Source organism: Ovis canadensis, chromosome 8 (genome assembly GCF_042477335.2).
Source record: "Ovis canadensis isolate MfBH-ARS-UI-01 breed Bighorn chromosome 8, ARS-UI_OviCan_v2, whole genome shotgun sequence".
Classification (NCBI taxonomy): Eukaryota; Metazoa; Chordata; class Mammalia; order Artiodactyla; family Bovidae; genus Ovis; species Ovis canadensis.
In genome coordinates this window covers 86,111,096-86,129,139 of record NC_091252.1, presented here as the reverse complement: position 1 = coordinate 86,129,139, position 18,044 = coordinate 86,111,096, and the positions used below count along the sequence as shown (strand labels likewise).

Genomic DNA, 18,044 nt, shown 5'->3' with positions numbered 1-18,044 from the left:
CTAGATAAGACCCTTGAGAGTCGCTTATACTGCGAGGAGATCAAACCAGTTAGTCCTAAAGGAAATGAGTCCTGAATATTCATTGGAAGGACTGAGGCTGAAGATGAAACTCCACTACTTTGCCTTCCTCATATGAAAAGCCAAGACACTGGAAAAGTCACTGATGCTGGGAAAGATTGAGGGCAGGAGGAGAATGGGGCTACAGAGAATGGGATAGTTGGATGGCATCAGCGACTCAATGGACATGAGTTTAAGCAAACTCTGGAGGTAGTGAGATACAGGGAAGCCTGGCGTGCTGCAGTCCATGGGGTCACAGAGTTGGACATAACTTAGCGACTGAAGAACAATTCATATATGTGAACAGCTCAGTTACCAAAAGTTACAATTTATCTTATTTATTTGTAGTAATTCATTATGTATTCTATGATCCTGTCAGTGGAGAAATAAATCTACTTTTCAAAACAGACATAGTTTGTGCTGTGAAGTCTGGCTTCTCCTTCAAGAGGGGGAGGAATAGAGGAACACAGGAGTCACTACTGGGGGTGCAGATCTTGATGAAATAAAAAACGATTTCATTGCACAAGTTCCAGGATATGTCTTTGGATCCAGGTATCAGGATTGGGATTGACAGCTAGACTGCATGTTAGTTTAAGAGCGTTCTTTTTACTCTCGGCTTCCACAATAAATGTAGCCGAATCATCAGTTCTCTTTAATCCCATAAGGTGGGAAAAGGGTGAAATGCCCCGAGTTCCCTCTTTGATTAGAAAAAGAAACTTGAAGTATTTATGTCCTTTGCAATAGCGAGATACTGACTTAAATATTCATATTAGGAAATAAAATGACTAAAAGAGACATTCAGGCACAATATTTTATTTTGTTGAAAATACTCTGAAGTTGTTTTTCTGAACATACAAAGAATCCCTGAGTCCTGTTATAGCAGATGGTATTTTTTCTCCCATTATCATCATTTGCAACAATGAGATTGCCATACAGAGAAGAGTCTGATTTTTCACAAACTAGAAGAAGACAGAAAGTGTCCTATTTGAGGAGATTTCCTGTTCAAGTAGTTGAACATTTCAGTGCAGGGATTCCATCACTTAGCAGCAAGAGAAAGAGGTAAAATAGGCTGGGAAAAAAGAGAGACTGAGGAGGCTGTTCACCAGATGTGATAAGAGACACGAGACTGCAGCCACCGCGTCATCATAACTGGAAGGCAGGCTCTGAATTCCTGGGTTTCATCTCCTGGCTCTAAAGTGAATGCAGGAGAACAAAGGCAGACAAGCAGAGACTGAGTCCTAAGGCTGACAGAGCACACCTTGGGGCTTCCTGGGAGCACCGTCTCCTGCAGAAAAGAAAGAGGCCTTGGTCCAGGAGGCTAAGGAACTCCTGTCACTTTCCTGGGGCTGCCCCTCCCCAGCCCCCTTCAGCCCCGCCCTCACTGAGGGGCTCCTATGTCTTCCACCCCCACACCCACCCCAGGCCAGCAGCTTCTTGTCACCTCCTCTTTCCTTCCTGCATCACAGAGTCACCCCAGGCCCTGACACCTCCTGCTCAGGCTCAGGACTGGAGCCAGTGAGGAATCAATATGCTCCCTTTACTCAGGTCCGGATCCTGCCCGAGGGGGGCCTAAAGGACCAGGGAGCAGGTCCCCAGAGGAGGGGCCTTGCTTCCTGACAGCATTGTGGGGCTGCAGGGAAGCCTCCTTCCCTTGCGCCCTTCCAGCCTCTGAGCAGCACACACAGCTCTCAGGACCAGGGTCCCTGCCCCCATCTCTTCCTGGTCCCCCCAGCTGGGCGCCTCTACCCCAGCTCAGGCCCACCATCCCCAGGCACCTCTGCTCAAGGCAGGGCCGCTCAGTGATGGAGGCTCTGGGTCCCCAGGAGGCTGGTGACTTGCAAGCCACAGGCTGAACCACAACTGCTGCTGCTGCAGGAGCACAGGCCTGGCCTCGCCCTTCCCCCAGTCTCTGCTGTGGGGCTCCTGCCTTGCCTGCTTGACCCAGGCCACTTCCTGTGAGAATAGGTCTTTGGAGTTGGGTCTGCAAAGGCCTTCCCACCCCTTCCTCCTGGGTGAGAGCCCAGTCCCTCTCACCTTGGCCCCTGGGTGGGTCCCCACTGACACATCACGTGGAGCCCCCATCCTGCTCTCAGCGCCCCTGAGTCCTGCCCTCCCCCTGAGTGCCTGCTGTTCTCATACCACCTACCCTGGGCCTTGCCAGCCAGCAATCTGTGCTCAGTCAGGGGGTTTGGCTAAACCCTTTAAGCATCAGTAGACCCTCAGCCTAGTAAAGGCCTCTCCCTTTTCACAATGTCACCTGACAGTGGGGACCTCTTAGAACTCAGGGCTGAACTTGTCTGAGTTCTTGCTCTCAGGTTATATGAGGCCTTGTTCACCTGCTCATTTACAGGATGAGGAGGTTCAGTGAGGGGCAGGGCTTGGCTGGGATTTCCCTCCCTGTCCTCACACCAGACCCCATGCCCCTGCCTTCCCTCTGAATTCTGCCCTCAGTACCTCTTCTTGTAATGGATACAGGTGATTATGATGCCCATTATGACAAAACTGGTGAGAACCCCGGTGGTGATCCAGCTGATGTGATTGATGGCTGGGGCCGTGGGCTGCACTGTAGAGGGTCCCATGGTCAGTGATGCTGCGAGGAGAGTAAGAGTGAAGCCCTTGTTCAGACCGCAAACTCGGCAGATGCCTCCTCACCCCCCTGACTCAGTACCCCTACTGTGCAGACAGCTTGCACCCATCACATGGAGGCCCCTGAGATAGATCCCCAGGCGAGATGGGGGGAAGGGAGGAGCCCAGTCCTCACGGGGCTCTGACAGCTAACGGGGGAGCAAGGTTTCCGACACAGCCACTCAGTCCTGCTGTGACACCAGAGATGGTGACCTGAGGATGCAGTCCTCAGGAGCTATAGCAGAGGCGGTATTGACAGATTGCCCAAAGTGGAATTGATGACATTTGAAAGATTCTGGAAAGAGGGTATAGTGAGAAATAAATCCAGAAATCAAAAAGATGTCTACAGGTTGGGATCAGCAAAAATCCATGTTCAGTCTTCCAAGGCCTGTGCTGTGAGGAGAGACATCAGGAGTGGAAGAGGAAGGAGGATGACAGGGCGTCCCCGGGCCATTGCTCTCCCAGGAACAGCTCACCTCTGACGGATCACATTCTAACACACACACACACACACACCACACGGGAGTGGGTCCATGTCACCAGGAGAGGACGACCACTTTCTCCTACTCTTCTCACTTACCCGAGGTCTTCAACATTTTCTCCCAGCGCACCAAGAAAGCCTGAAGCCAGGCCCGACAGCCTCCCATGGAGACCTTCTTGAAGAAGTCGGTCACAGCCCTGTCATTCTCCCATTTCTCTCTCATCTGTCTCCCTCCAGGATGAACCACTGTGCAGTGTCCATTCTCCGAATCAAAGAGGAGGCACAGTTGTCCATTGAAGCCAAACCCGCAGGATGCACTGGTGTGTCCATTGTCTTCACGCCAGCATGTGATCCTGGCCTGCAGGGTCAGAGGGCCTGATCCCATGGAAGGAAAGAAAGAGCTCAGCCTCTGGGCTTAACAGATTCTTAACCACCTGGGTCCACCTTCCCTGGGCCCAGCTAATCTGGCCCTGGTCTCTCCTGCAACAGCTGTTCTTTCAACTGGACTACTAGGGAAGGACAATATCAATTTTTTTTTTTTTTTTTTTTTACCCAAAAACAGTGGATGCAGCTAAGCCCCGAGTCTACTCCTCCTGCATTTGGATTTTCCAACTCACCCTTGTCTGTGTATTTCTCCGGTGTAACGTCAAGCACGTGCTCCTGGAGCAAGTCTCCAGTGTCTCTGAGTGTGCGAGTCTGTATTTCCCAGGTGCTCATATTTTTCACTTCCTCTCCCAATGGACTCATGTACTTGATCTGAGCTGTACCACAGTCATAGGAGAGAAAGATCTTTTGATCAACTTCTCCTTGAACCTCACACCATGGCTGACCATATCTGGGCTGAGGATCGATGGTGAAATGATAGGAAAGAGAATGAGGGTCTGTGAAGGCAAAACACAGTGAGGGTGAGGTTGGGGAAAAAGACCCTGAGGCCCCTTCCCCCAGTTATGTGAGAGCGGAGTAAAGTGCAGGGCTGGGCTGACAGAGCAATGACACCCCACAACACACACCATACAGCCAGTGCCCCTCCTCTCCTTGTGGAGAAGGAGGAGTCCCCTGCCTGGCAAATTGCACACATCCTGGCTGTGTCCCCTGGTCCACCAGGTCTGTTCCCAGCATCATAACCTTTGCAGAGACGTGCCAGGCTGCTATGCAGGAAAAGTCTAGATGACAGAGGACGGTCAGAATCTAACCCCGGGTCCTGTGAGAGATGGGGAGCCTGTGGGGATGCCCCTGAGGAAGCAGGACCACAGGGAGAGGGGCAAAGAGGTGACAGGTGAGCACAGAACCCCAAGTTGGAGAAGGAAGAGTTAATAATTACAGGTCACAGGACTTAGCAAGGCCGGGGAGATGCTGCTGATCTCCCATTAGGATGGGTCTCGGGAGCCTGGAGAAAGGCCTGGCCCACATGGCATGAAAGAGAAAGTCCAGAACTTCCAAGGCAGGTGGTAGAGGAGGGAATCAAAGCCTTAGGGAAGTGAATCTGCCCAGGCAGACACGGTATGAAAGGGTGGGAAAGTGTGCAATCCACCAGCTCCATGGGACAGCATGATGAACTCTATGGAGCCTGAGAGGAAAGCGTGGATGAGAAACATCTGCAACAGCTCAAGGTTGACTTTTGTGAAAATCAGGGATAGTGGTAGGAGAACATGTTCCCATGGGCTTCCGGCAGGAACAGGATGGTAAATGGGGAAAAATCAGATTTCAGGTGGAGTGTTGTATGTCAGCAGCAAAGTTGGTACAATGGTCAAAGTGATTAGTGAAAGTCGCTAGTCGTGTCTGACTCTTGTGACCCCCATGGACTATACAGTCCATGGAATTCTCCAGGCCAGAATACCGAGGTGGGTAGCCTTTCCCTTCTCCAGAGGATCTTCCCAATTCAGGGATCGAATTCAGGTCTCCCGCATGGCAGGCAGGTTCTTTACCAGCTGAGCCACAAGGGAAGCCCAAGAATACTGGAATGGGTAGCCTACCCTTCTCCAGCAGATCTTCCAGACCCAGAAATTGAACTGGGGTCTCCTGTGTTGCAGGCAGATTCTTTACCGACTGAGCTATCAGGGAAGCTGAAAGTGATTAGAGAGTCCCAGTGCCAGCCAGGGCCTGACTGCCGAGAGCACAATGCCGGCTCAGAGCACAGGGTGATCTAGAGGCAGAGAGATGGCCAGTGAACCTGGATGCAAACTGCTTGACTGAGAGACAGAAACCAAGGAGAGACAAACACAAGACCGGATGAAAAAAAGGGAGGCGGATGAAAGAGAAGTGGGAGAACGACAGGGCTGTGACGGACTTCTTCAGGACGGTCTCCATGGGAGACTGTCGGTTCTGGTATCACACTTTCTTGGAGCTCTGGGAGCAAATGTTGAAGACCTCGGGTAAGTGAGAAGAGTAGGAGAAAGTGGTAGTTCTCTCTTGGTGACATGGACCCACCCCTCTGTGTTTGTGAAAATGATCCGTCAGAGGTGAGCTGTCTTGGGAGAACAATGGCCCGGGGATGCTCTGTGACCCTCCTTCCTCGTCCACCTCCTGGCGTCTCTCCTCACAGCACAGGCCTTTGTACTGTTGGACACGGATTCTCACTGACCCTAAACATGAGAGCATCTCTGTGATTCCAATCTCCTTCTTACTATTCCCTCTTTCCAGAACCTTCTTTTAAATGTCACCAATCCTCCTGGAAATCTGTCAATACCGCCTCTGCTGTCAGCTCCTGAGGACTCCATCCTGATGTCACCATCTCTGATGTCACAGCAGGACTGAGTGACTCTGTTGGAAATCTTGCTTCCCCATTAGCTGTCAGAGTCCCATGGGGACTGGGCTCCTCCCTCCCTCCCATCTCGCCTGAGGACCTGTCACAAGGGCCTCCACGTGTGGGTGCAAACAGGCTGCATAGTAGGGGTACCTGGGTCAGGGGGGCTGAGGCGGCATCTGCCGAGTTTGGGGTCTGGACGAGGGCTTCACCCTCATTCTCCTTGCAGCATCACCGACCACGGGGCCCCCTACAGTGAAGTCCTCGGTCACAGCCAGCAAGCACACCACCTGGATCCTCCCCGTGCTCCTCACCAGTTTTGTCATAACTATCTTCCTGGGCTGAGTCCTTTCCAGGAGCAGGTACTGAGGGCAGAATTCAGAGGGAAGGCAGGGGCATAGGGCCTGGTGTGAGGCCGGGGTAGGTGAATCCCAGCCAACCCCTGCTGCTCACTGAACCTCCTCACCCTGGAAATGAGCAGGGGGATAAGACCCCATATCACCCAAGAGCAATAATTGCAGACCCAACTCCAAAGGCCTGTTCTCACAGGAAGTGGCCTGGGTCAAGCAGGCAAGGCAGGAGCCCCACAGCAGAGACTGGGGGAAGGGCTGAGGCCAGGCCTGTGCTCCTGGAGCAGCAGCAACTGTTGTTCAGCCTGTGGCCTACATGTCAGCAGCCTCCTGGGGACCCAGAGCCTCCATCACTGAGGGACCCTACCTTGAGCAGAGGTGCCTGGGGGTGGTGGGCCCCAGCTGGGGTGGAGGCGCCCAGCTGGGCGGGACCGTGAAGAGATGGGGGGGCAAAGACCCTGGTCCTGAGAGCTGTGTGTGCTGCTGCCTCAGAGGCTGGAGGGGCACGAAGGATGGAGGTTTCCCTGCAGCTCCCCAAGGCTGTCAGGAAGCAAGGCCCCTCCTCCGGGGACCTGCTCCCTGGTCCTTTAGGCCCCCCTCGGGGAGGATCAGGACCTGAGTAAAGGGAGCAGATTGATTCCTCACTAGTTCCAGTCCTGAGCCTGAGTAGGGGGTGTCAGGGCCTGGGGTGACTCTGTGATGCAGGAAGGAAAGAGGAGGTGACAAGAAGCTGCGGCCTAGGGTGGGGGTGGAGGATATAGGAGCCAGTGAGGGCAGGGCTTGACGGGGGACTGGCGAGGGGCAGCCCCAGGAAAGTGACAGGAGTTCCTCAGCCCCCTGGACCAAGGCTCTTTCTTTTCTGCAGGTGACTGTGCTCCCAGGAAGCGCGGCAGGTGCTCTGTCTGCCTTTCTCCTGCTCTTCACTTTAGATCCAGGAGATCAGACCCCATGAATCCTGAGTCTGTTTTCCAGTTACAATGTCACAGTAGATGCATCACCTCATGGGCTTTATCACATTTGGGGAAATCCTACTCAGCATCTCTAAAACACTAAACAGAAACAGTTTATTTCTCCACTTTCTCCTGGTGCTAAGTGATGGAACTTCTACACTGAAATGCTCAAGTAGTTGAAGAAATCTCCACAAACAGAACATTTTTCATCATATTCTAGTTTGTGGATAATTAGATTCTGCCTCGTGACCTCGTTCTTTCAAATGATATTGCAAGAAAAATACCATCTGCTATTACAGGACTCAGAGATTCTTTCTGTGTCTGGGGAAATCACCTCAGCCTATTTTCAATAGAAGATAATTTTATTCATGACTATTTCCCTTAATAGTTTATTATGCTGAAAGGGAAAGTGTTAGTCACTCAGTCCTGTCCAACTCTTTGCGACTCGGTGGACTTTAGCCCTCTAGGCTCCTCTGTCCGTGGGTTTCTATGGGCAAGAACACTGAAGTGGGTTGCTGTTTCCTTCTCCAGCTGACCTCTCCAACTCAGGCATTGAACCGCGTCTCCTGCGTTGACAGGCGGATTCTTTACGATCTGAGCCACTGGGGAAGCCTGTTTATGATGCTAGCGCTATTTAAATCAACATCTCAGAACTCCAGAAAACTTGAAATATTTAAGATTTTTGTTTTGTAACCCACAAGAGAGGTCATGATGTTTCACCGTTTCTCCGTCTTATGGGATTCAGTGCCCCTGGAGATTCTGAGGAAACAGGGTCTGAGAGGACACCCTGTGTTCACGGCAGCGCTGCTCACAGTAGCCGGGACCTGGAAGCCACCTAAACGTCCACCCACAGGTGAATGGATAAAGAAGATGTGGGACATATACACAGGGAAGTATTACTCAGCCGTCAGAAAGAATGAGATAATGCCATATGCAGCAATGTGGATGGACCTGGAGATTGTCATATTGAACAACATAAGTCAGACAGGGAAGCAGAAGCACCTTCTGACGGCCCTTATATGTGGAATCCAAAAAGTCGTGATACAAGTGCTCTTACTTACAAAACAGAAAGAGACTCACAGACTTAGAGAATGAATTTATGGTTGCCAGGGGGAAAGGATTGGGGGAAGGGATAGTTAGGGAGTCTGGGATCAACATGTACACACTGATTTATTTAAAATGGATAATCAGCAAGGACCTACTGTATAGCACATAGAACTCTGCTCAATGTTATGTGGCAGCCTGGGTGGGGATGGGAGGGGATTTGGGGAAGAATAGATGCATGTATGGAAGTGAAAGTGAAAGAAGGTTAGTTACACAGTCATGTCCGACTCTTTGGGATCCCATGGACTGTCAGCTGCCAGCTCCTCTGTTCATGGAAATCTCCAGGCAAGGGAGTACTGGAATGGGTTGCCATTTTCTTCTCCAGGTCTTCACGACCCGGGGATCGAACCCGGGTCTCTTGCAGTGCAGGCAAATTCGTTAGCAACTGAGCCAGCAGGGAAGATAGAGACATGTAAGTAAGTAAGTGTTCGTTGCTCAGTCGTGCCCGACTCTTTGCAACCCCATGGTTGCAGCCCACCAGACTCCTATCCATGAGATTTTCCAGGCAAGGATACTGGAGTGGGTTGCCATTTTCTTCTCCAGGGGATCCTCCCAACCCAGGGATTGAATCCCGGTCTCCTGCACTGCAGGCAGATTCTTTACTGACTGAGCTACAAGGGAAGCCCTGTATGTGTGTTAAATCCCTAGCCTAGCTTCTCTGTGCTGCTCATTCAGGACTCCTGCACTTCTCTCTGGGTGTATATTTCCGCCTTGCTTCCGTCTTAAAATGAACTATTTCTGTATGTCCCCAGTAATAACTTTGGTATCTGTTTTTACAGTTTTTGCCTCCTTGAAACATTCTTGCTTTCAAAGATGGTAAGAGCCAAGGGAACTTTGCATCTCGCCCCTGGTGTTTAGTGTCTAGAACTCCTCATTTTACACCAAGCTACCCAGGTTCAATTCCTGGGCAGGAAACTAAGATCCCTCTTTAGCACCGCTCACTGCTGTCTCTCTGAGATCAATATTAAGGAAATAGACACCTTATATTACTACATCTTATATTAAGGTGTAAATATGCACCTTAAATATACAGGTAGAGGGGCTTCACAAGTTTTTCATGGGAGATTTCGCCTCTGCCAAGAGCTTAAAAAAAGAGAAAGTCCTTCCAAAGTTAACCCGGGTCCTTCCCTTTCTAGGCCCTTTAATGGCTATTGTTGTTCTTTCCTTTCTAGTCCTTGTTTATTTAACCCTTTGATTGACTTTGTGTCTGTAGGATCTACCAGTTTGAAATAACACTCCTGGTGGCTCAAGGAATATAGCCTGTTCCAGTGGAGGGAGGCCCAGATCCATGTAGGTCCTTGTGAGGGACTTCTGCACCTTGAGGGGAGGCTCAGTTCAGTGGTCTCTGTCCAGTAGGGAGAAGTTTTGATAGAAGAAAGCTTCAGCCCCTTAACCCTTAAGAATAAGGGTGTAGACCCCTCAGTGGGTAACGAGACAGGCTGGGACAGTTTGCTGCAGTGAGTGTACCTGGACAAAAGTCACATCAAGCATCAAAACACAAAGAAATTGTAAGGGGCTAAAAGTAATTGCATGCATGTGCAGTTGGCGAAAATAATCAACAACAAGATACAAATAGACCAAAACTGAAGGCAATTTCAGAGCAGCCAGGAGCAAAAGCAGGGTACTGGTCATGATCCCTGCACACAGCACCACCAAGGGGGAACAAACACCCAGGTCACCCCCCTGGCCTGAATCCAGGACCCGCCCCCACCCTCATCTCATATGCAGGACTGGCTCCCCTACCCTCTGGAGCCAGCAAGGAAACATGTTACTTGTTTTTGCTCCCTCATGAGAGTCCCAATAAAGCTTTTCTTCCCCTGAATTTGTGTCTGGCCTTTTACCAACTTCTATTGATGGAGTCCAGGAGCCCTGGTCGGTAACACAGGAGGGCTTTTGCTGAAGGTCAGGATGCTGCTCGCAGGTGTCTCCAGTGGGCTTCCAGCAGAAACAGGGGTTGCACGCATGCAGATCCCAGGTGGGGTTGCACCGTGTCAGGAACAAAGCAGGCGCAATGGTTGATAAGATTAGAGAGATGGGACGGCTGCCAGGTCCTGACTGTAGAGTATGACACTGGTTCCCAGCACAGGGCGATCCTAGAGGCAAACACCCAGATGGGCGGCCAACCTAGACACAAACTGCACAACTGAAAGGGATGAGACAGGGAATGCCCTGGGGCTCCACTGGTAATTATTCCTTAAAAAATTTTCATTTTATTTATTTATGGCTACACTGGATCATTATTGTTGGGTGCCAGCTTTCTTTAGTTGTGAGAAGCAGTGGCTACCCTCTAGCTGTGTGCTGGTTTCTCACTGTGGTGATTTATCTTGTTGCAGAGCGTGGGATCTAGGAGACAGGGCCTCAGTAGTTGTGGCATACAGGTTTAGTTACCCCACTGCACGTGGGATCTTCCTGGACCAGGGATCAAACCCGTGTCCCCTGCATTGGCAGGTGGATTTTAACTGCTGCACCACCAGAGAAGTCCTCAATCCTATCATTTAATGATTCTTGTGTCCCAGTGGTTAAAACTGTGGTATTAATCTTTCTCTTATTTTCAGTGTCAAAAGTACTCAATGAGTAAACTTAGCAGAATCTTTCAGTCTTTTGTAATGTATTTTCCAACTTGAAAGTGCTCAAAGAATAATAGGAAAATAGCTAGATTTTATGTGTATTTCATGCCTTGACTAAAAGTACCATTTTGGTTTTTCACTGATGCTTTTAGACTGATAATTGCTTTCAATAAGATTTAACTTGTTTTCTTCATTTGATATTACATTTGTAACGCAGCATTTTAAAAAATTCCAATAAATTGAATGGGATGTTCAACAAGATCTAAGGTAAGTATAAGAATTCTGTTTATTTTCAAAGGTAGTGAGAATGGTATGATTTTGTCCTAGCACTTTGAACTACACAAGGCTCAGAATGTACTTTATGGTTAAAGATTTGCCATATGTTATCATGAGGGGATGCTAAGGAATTCAGTTTAAAGTGATGAAATCACTATCTGGTTCTCATTTTCTGTCCCAGAACAAATTCATAAATCCCCTCATAAGGATGCTCCTGTTTAATAAATGTATGCAACTAGTATTTAGCATGGAAATAATACAGGTTGAACTGTGTACATTTACTTTCTAAGGCAAGGTAAGAAATTAGAATATATGTTGAAAGATGGAAAGTACGTTATTTTCAGGTCAAATAAGTTGAATATAGGAAAGATTTGTTCTCTAGTTTTGTGCTCTTACAGCTTACTGAAGGATGTAAACATATTTATCTATATGCCTATATATTTAACAAATAGCAAAATGTGTGTAGCCTATGTGTATGCTATGTTTGCTGCTTGGGTTTCAAATGATAGGCTACTTACTTCCGTCAACAGTCAAAACTATTTGAGTGTGAATTTGTCACCAACTTATTCTTTTTTTGAGTAAATAATTTATTAATTTATTAAATCTGAGTCTAGCTAAAAAGTATATATATATATATATATATATATATATATATATATATATATATATATTTCCAGAGTTTCCAGCTGACCTAGTAGTTAGGATCCCAGGCTTTCCCTGCCATGGCTTGGGTTCAAACCGTGGTTAGGTAACTGAGATCCCACAAACCACAAGGCGCAACCAAAAAAAGAAAAAGAAATTTCCTTGTCTCCTTTATGTGGAGCTCAGAGTTTGCATTTAAAATAGAAGCTACTACATATACACACTACTATACATAAAATAGATAAACAACAAGGACTTACTATATAGCACAGGGAACTATACCTGATATTTTGCAATAATCTATATGGTATATATATGTATGTATAATATATAACTGAATCACTTTGCTGTATACCTGAAACTAACAAAAGATTATAAATCAACTATACTTCAGTAACATTTTTAAATTAAAAATAAAATAAAATATAAGCTACTATTAGCACAAACAGTGCATTGTGTTACCATGTGCATATTTAGTGTTTGTAAATATGATGTTTATAATAAAGTATTTTGAGTCCATCAAGAAGAAAAAGGGCCCAGGTGAATAAAGAAAAAGATTGCTTAAGAAAAGGAAGTCAGCATTTCTGCAAAGGGAGAGATTTGGGGTTCTCTAGTCAGAAGGGAGTAGAGGGCTTCTCTCTGGGGGATCCTGGAGAGTTTAAAAATAACTGAAGCTTCTTCAGTCAATGAGGAGAGCTGATATTTGTCGAGCATCTCTTGGGCACCAAGTGAAACCGAAAGTCATGTCTGACTCTTTGCAACCCCGTGGACTATACAGTCCATGGAATTCTCCAGGCCAGAATACTGGAGTGGGTAGTCTTTCCCTTCTCCTAGATCTTGGCAACCCAGGGATTGAACCCAGGTCTCCTGCATTGCACGTGGATTCTTCACCAGCTGAGCCACAAGGGAAGCCTGAGAATACTGGAGTGGGTAGCCTATCTCTTCTCCAGCGGATCATCCCGACCCAGGAAGTGAACCGGGATCTCCTGCATTGCAGGCAGATTCTCTACCAACTGAGCTATCAGGGAAGCCCGCTCTTGGGCACCCAGGGCTTGGCAAATGTGACCTCACTTTTTCCTCGCTCCTTGGTGAGAGTGGTCCTGCTTCTCTCCCTGAGCGACTGAGGAAGAAACTGAGGTGAAGTGAGGCTGCCCACTCACCCAGCTCACCAGTCGGAAAGGAGTCATGAGGGGAGGCGTGGGCAGCTCTGGCTGTGGCTTGAGTTTTGTTTCACCTCCGTGCTTTGCGCCTCTGTAAGACGACATGACACTTAGGACAGTAGGAAGTGGAGTCACCGCTGCAGATGAGTGTGGAGGTGCGTCCGCAGAGAGAGATTGAAGTTGGGGGTAGTTCAGGGAGAAATCTCTCTGGACACCCCAGAAGCTGTGGGTGAGCCCAGCGGAGCAGCTATGACAGCCCAATGGCAGCCTGGCTGGTGACGCCCTCTGTCACGGGCTTGGGGTGGGCACTTCCTCTTGGTCCAGGGTGAGGGTGAGGGAGAGAGCAGTGACTGCAGGCAAAACCCTCAGCTACTGGGGCACACGTGGCTCATACCAGGCTGCGTGTTGCTTCCTGTTGTCTTGAAGCTGAGGCAATCCACACAGTGACTCACACCACCTACTTGATGTCTCCTGTTGACATCGGTCAAAGCTGAGACAACAAGGATCTGACCAAGATTAGCTCAGTCCCCAGGCTCTCCTGATCCCTGACCACACCCACCACTCCTTATAAGGAGCTCAGCTGAGCTGAGAGACACCTAAATTAACACCCTTACTGTGAGAACACAGGCCAGAGTCTGAACCCAGAGGAAGTGCAGCTCTCATTCACTTTCCCCCATGGGATGGCCTGCGAAGAGCCCACCTCCCTGATCAGAGAGCCCAGAGCAAAAGGCTCCAGCAGCTTTATGGACCCTGAGGTGGGGGTAGGGGAAGAACTCAGTGTAAAGAGACCTGGGCCTGAGTCCGAGTGGGGACAGGAGTCTTCAAGCTTTCTCCATTCTCTTCTCTTATGGAGGCCTTAGCAGAGGCACCACAAGAGAACCTTGGCCCAGGGCCTCAGAAAATGAGACTAGGAAGGAGGAAAGTGTGAGCAGTGTGAACATCTCTCAGGTCCGGGCCCTGAGAGAGACTGCAGTGCCCAGCTGTCAGCAGTCTGGGGTGAGGAGGGCAGCTCTCCACGTGAGGCTGGCCAGAAAGGTCACACAGGTTTTCCAGCCCAGAGTTGGACTCTTCACCTCTCTGTGGAGAGGGTTGCTTCTTTTGTTTTCCCATCACCTTTCTGTTCACTGGCTTGTACCATCTCTTCCATTCCATCAGAGTTAATTCCAGTCCCTGCCAAAAGTTTTGGAGAGTTCTGGAAAAGTGTCAGCACACAAGCTTGTACCCTTTCTCAGGCTCTGGAGAGCAGGGCGACCTATTGGGCAACCCACAGCAGGATGAGGGGTCTTCCAGCTTTAGGCAATGTCCCAGGTCCACGTTTTCAGATCCTAGTTGTTGGCACTTAGAGCTGCCCCCATCCTTTTTACCAGCCCAGTGGCAAACACCCACGTCATCATTGCCCGGGTATGGCCTCTCTGTGGCTGCTCCTGCTGTAAACCAGTTGACTCAGAGCAGAAATCAGGTGCAGGAAGGGTCAGGGTTGAGGCCTGCTGCCAGGAAAGTAGGACCAGTGATGAGCCAGAATTGTGCCCCCTTAACTGTTTTGTGTGTGTGATAAAATACACATAGCAGAATCTACCATCTTAGCTAATTTTTTAAGTTAATGACTTAATTTATTTTTGGCTATACTGGGTCTTGGTTGCTGCACACCGGCTTTCTCTAGATGTGGTGAACATTTGTTGTAGTGCACGGGCTACGGGCTTCGCATTGAAGTGGCTTCTTTTGTTGTGGAGAACAGGCTCTAGGCACACAGGCTTCAGTAGTCGCCATGTGAGGGCTCTAAAGCATGCCAGCTTCAGCAGTTGTGGCATGCAGCCTCAATAGTTGTGGTGCATGGGCTTAGTTCCTCCGCAGCACATGGAATCTTCCTGGACCGGGGACAGAACCCATGTCCCCTGCATTTGCAGGTGGATTCTTACCCACTGTACCAACAGGGAAATCCCATCTTAGCTATTAAATATTTTAAAGTGTACACTCCAGTGATATTAAATGCTTTCACATTGTTCTGCATTCATTACCACCATCTTCCTCCATAGACCTTATCACTGCAAAACTGTAACTCTGTACCCATCAAACATTAGCTCCCCATTTCACCTTCTCCTTGACCCATGAAAACCACCATTCTACTTTCTGTCCTAGTATTTTGTCTACTCTAAGAATCTTGTATATGTGGAATAACACAGTATTTGTCTTTTTGTGACTGTCTTATTTCACTTAGCAGAATGTCCTCAGTTCAGTCCAGTCACTCAGTTGTGTCTGACTCTTTGGGACCCCATGAACCGCAGCATGCCAGGCCTCCATGTCCATCACCAACTCCCAGAGTCCACCCAAACTCATGTCCATTGAGTCGGTGATGCCATCTAAGCATCTCATCCTCTGTCATCCCCTTTTCCTCCTGCCTTCAATCTTTCCCAGCATCAGGGTCTTTTCAAATGAGTCAGCTCTTCACATCAGGTGGCCAAAGGATTGCAGTTTCAGCTTCAACATCAGTCCTTCCAATGAACACCCAGGACTGATCTCCTTTAGGATGGACTGGTTGGATCTCCTTGCAGTCCAAGGGACTCTCAAGAGTCTTCTCCAACACCACAGTTCAAAAGCATCAATTCTTTAGCACTTAGCTTTCTTTATAGTCCAACTCCCACATCCACACACAACCACTGGAAAAACCACATCTTTGACTAGAGGGACCTTTGTTGACAAAGCAATGTTTCTGCTTTTCAATATACTGTCTCGGTTGGTCATAACTTTCCTTCCAAGGAGTAAGCGTCTTTGAATTTCATGGCTGCAGTCACCATCTGCAGTGATTTTGGAGCTCAGAAAAATAAAGTCTGACAGTGTTTCCCCATCTATTTGCCATGAAGTGATGGGACTGGATGCCATGATCTTAGTTTTCTGAATGTTGAGCTTTAAGCCAACTTTTTCACTCTCCCCTTTCACTTTCATCAAGAGGCCCTTTAGTTCTTCTTCACTTTCTGCCATAAGGGTGGTGTCATCTGCATATCTGAGGTGATTGATATTTCTCCTGGCAATCTTGATTCCAGCTTGTGCTTCCTCCAGCCCAGCATTTCTCATGATGTACTCTGCATAGAAGTTAAATAAGCAGGGTGACAATATACAGCCTTGATGTACTCCTTTTCCTATTTGGAACCAGTCTGTTGTTCCATGTTCAGTTCTAACTGTTGCTTCCTGACCTGCATACAGGTTTCTCAAGAGGCAGGTCAGGTGCTCTGGTATTCCCATCTCTTTCAGAATTTTCCTCAGTTTATTGAGGTGTTAGAAAAAAAAACAAAAAACTTGATCTTTCCCTGGTTCAATTACTTGAATTTCACTCTATTCTTCATTATCAGAAATGTTTTGACAGAGAATATTTGAGGAAGAAACCATCTCAATCTTGGCTAATACATTTCATAAGGAAAATAGGGAATCGGAATGTTCTTGAATAGTTGTTTCTAAATTTTGATGTGCAAAGAGGCTGAAAAATGTAATGGCAAGTGGATAAAAGGTTCAGAAGAGAATGTAGGTATAATCCTGTTACAGTGTATTAATACTCCATTAAAATTGACATACAAATACCACCCATATTACACATATTGAAACACTTGCAGGAGTATATACTAAATTGTTCACTATTTAATATACTCACTTCATTATGTATTTCTCTATTGCTTACACTAGGTTTAAAAATAAAATTCTTTTAATTTGGCAATCAAAATTTCTGGTCTTTTAAAAAAAAGACATTACGGTTTTAAAGACTTCCTTTGATTCCTTGGTGGTTGTGGATTTTTACTATCCTCTGCCTTAATTTTTTATCTTTTGATACTGATTGGGCACAGACATCAGAGACAAATGGCATTGCTGTAAATGACTTATTTCCAAAAGCAAATCAAGTGATGAATATCAGAAATCTGTCTCTCTTCTGCTTTATTTTCTATTCCCCCCCTCCTTTCTCCCTCCTCTTACTTGTTTCTTGCTTCTCCAGTATCTAGCATGACCCTAGAGAAGGAAATGGCAACCCACTGCAGTATTCTTACCTGGAGAAACCCCTGGACAGAGGAGTCTGGTGGGCTACAGTCCACGGGGTCGAAAGAGTCAGACGCGACTGGTGACAGCACACCACACATCTCGCTTGACACTTTAGACGAGGTGCTCCTGTCCTTCCTGCCCCTAACGCATCTTCCGGAATTAGCTGTCCCTTGCCTCTTCCCATGTCTCACAGCTGAACTTAACCCAAAGCAATGACAAGGTTGTAGGAAATGGTAACTGGGCGCAGCTCAGTGCTGGAGAGCTAAATTTGGAGTTTCCTGGGTTTTACCACTTTATGTGGCTATTTTCCCAAAAGTTTTCAGGCTCTCGTTCACCATTTAATTATTTCCTCAAATTCATTGTCAATTCATCACATGCAGTTGTTTAGAGCCAAAAATTTTGTAAACATCAGACATGTTATCTTTTAAAAAATTCTACTTTAATCTCTTCTAAGAATTTTTCCTTTTACTCATGCATCTAAAGTATAAATGAAAAGCCAGGTGGTAGCAACGATATTCTGATTTTTTTAAAGTCACACTCAAATCTGCTTGAATTACAAGACTAAACAGTGCTGGCTCAGTGATTTCATGTGGTACTATCAATCAGTGCTTTCTGTTTCGATTATCTGCTTCATTAAGCATGATGCTTGGCACAAAATCCATGTATCTGCCAGTCAAATGAATATTGCTTTGAACTTAGGTCTTGGCACAAATTAACAATCCCTGACTTCCTCTTTAGTCAAACATCTATTATGATGTGGCAAAATACAAAACTTCTTTCTATAAAAATTAGTAATGAACAAATAAGAGGTTGTAGTAAAATAGCCAAACAGGACAGAGGAAACAACAGTGAAGTACATGGTATCTTAGCCCTTCATCTTAACAACTGAAATTCTTAACAAGGAAAGCCTCTCACTCTCAGAAAATATGAATAATCCTTTGTCACACATCTTTGTTCTTTTGCTCCCTGTTCTTGAGGTTAGATTCTAGATCCTAGAGATACCCAAAGATGGTGTTATAATTTAGCTATCCATAGCCAGACACTTTTTATCATGTCTGAAAGCTTCTGA

At 47.4% G+C, this 18,044-nt stretch overlaps 1 pseudogene; it reads right to left on the bottom strand.

The window, feature by feature from the left end:
- Positions 1 to 1,156: 1,156 nt before the first annotated feature.
- LOC138444681 (UL16-binding protein 1-like) lies at positions 1,157 to 13,060 on the bottom strand (annotated as a pseudogene).
- Positions 13,061 to 18,044: the final 4,984 nt, after the last annotated feature.